A 2,162-nucleotide genomic window follows, 5' to 3' on the forward strand; every position below is an offset into this window, starting at 1 on the left:
ACCACACCCCAATAAAATGATTTAAAGGTAAAGAAGTAAAAAATAAAAATCCATTTGCAGAGTCCCCACCTAACTGAAGCCTTCACTGAATGCTTCCTGATCCCTAACCCAGGGTGCAGACAGATCATCTTGCCTCCAGGCAGAATACCTTGGAGAGTGGATTGCCTCCACCCCTCTCTTGCCCGCCCAGGGAGGGGCAGTCCCTAAGGGGCTTGCCTGGTGGGTCCTTGATGGAAGTCTCCGCACTGGGAGGAGTAGAGCCTACTGTTGTCAGTCTCGCGCTGACAGCCTTGGTCAGAAGGCGCCGGGTCAATCTTGGAAGCCAATCGTGGTCCTGGCCCTGTTCCTGTGGTCCCAGCTCTCCTTGTCATGTCTTGACCTGCCACCAGTCAGGCTTTTGTGGCAGTGTCCTCTGCCCCTGAGGCCCTTTTGAAAGCTTGTTATCTCCTGGAACCCTTGGGCGCCGTCTTAACCTCATCCGATGACTTGATGTTGCCTTTGTCTAAGACTTAACATATGTTCTCCTTAAACTATCATTGAGATTGGCGTCTCTTTTGTACCCTAAAATACACCCTATAATTTGGTCTGCTTTTTAGAATTTTCTGCTCTTTTTCAGTTGAGGTGTTAATCTTGTAAAAGTTTTTGTTGTTCTTTTTTGTACTATTTTTTCTGTATACGAAATCCAGGGTACATACATCTATAGACAGTAACTGGATTAATGGTTTCTTGGGGGTATGACAGGGGAGGTTGGGGGGAATATAGGAGCTAGTAGCCATGAATCCAAGATTGAAGAAAATGTTCTAAAACTGATTGTGGTCATGATTGTGCCACTCTTCTTGGTGTGAGTGTATGATCTGTAAATTATATGCCAATAAACTGTTGGGAAAAAACACAATAACCTCGACTCCTTAACCCTCCGATCTAAACATCAGTCTGAGTGGCTGTAAAAGGAGGCAAAGTAAAACTGAAACAGACTTGAATTCTTTCATGACATACAAGTTGGTTTCAAATAATAATAATAACAAAAATCACTGGTGGGTGTTTATAAAGCTTTAGCCAGTATCTCAGGAGTGTGTGAAGACTTACCTTACTACCAGGGCTCATTTCCCTGAAATAAGCTTGTTAATCAAAACACCGTAAGCAGCCAGGAAAAGTTCAGACAAGGCCATTTCCAAGACTCTTTCAAATCATTCTCTTTTATTACACCTTTATTATGAAGCAATACTCATCTTCCTTTGGCCCACTTTATAGTAATAAAAAAAAGCTGTGTCAAGATTCCTTCCCTTAATAAATAGACTAATGTAGATGTACTTCTGGTTTTTATTATCTTCTGTTGTCGTCTTTTCTTTTTTTTAAATCATTTTATTAGGGGCTCATACAACTCTTATCACAATCCATACATGCATCCATTGTGTCAAGCACATTTGTACATTCATTGCCCTCATCATTCTCAAAACATTTGCTCTCCACTTAATTCCCTGGCATCAGCTTCTCATTTTCCCCCCTTCTGTTGTCTTTTCAAGCCAAGTTTTTCTGTTTTATTTTGCTATTGTTACTGGGTTGATTTTGTTGTTTTAGGTTTTTCTCTCTATGGAATCCAGGATGGGTAAATCTATAAAGACAATCTATATAAATTGTTTCTTGGGGAGGGGAGGGGAGGGGATATGGGAAGCTAATAATGAGTACAAGAAAGAAGAAACTGTTCTAAAACTGACTGTAGTGGTGATGGGACAACTCTTTATATTTAAACTATTGAGCTGTATGATGCGTGAATTACATGTCAATAAAAATTAAAATGAAAAAGATTCCCTTCCTTAGATTGCATTTCCTTCATAACCTGACTTCTCAGAAAGGAAAACTAAATTGATTCTCAGTTTGGGGATTTCTACCAATTCACATAGTAGCCTGATAACAGGAGCTCGTCAGATTCCAAGACAGGCAGCTGTATTTACACACAAACAAAAATCTCAGTCAACAAGTACTGTGTTAAATTCAATCATGCAGTTTTGATTTTTTAAAAAGTGAAAAGCTTTATGAAGAATTTCTCCTTTACAATGTCCTTGGGCATCTTATAAAAATACATCAAAGAACTGAAAATCATATCAGTGGGTGCCCGCTTTACTGACACAACCACTGAAGACAAACGTGTGCATAAGCAAATG

This window comes from Echinops telfairi, unplaced genomic scaffold (genome assembly GCF_000313985.2).
Source record: "Echinops telfairi isolate 266 unplaced genomic scaffold, ASM31398v2 ScPeMD7_655;HRSCAF=1070, whole genome shotgun sequence".
Lineage (NCBI taxonomy): Eukaryota > Metazoa > Chordata > Mammalia > Afrosoricida > Tenrecidae > Echinops > Echinops telfairi.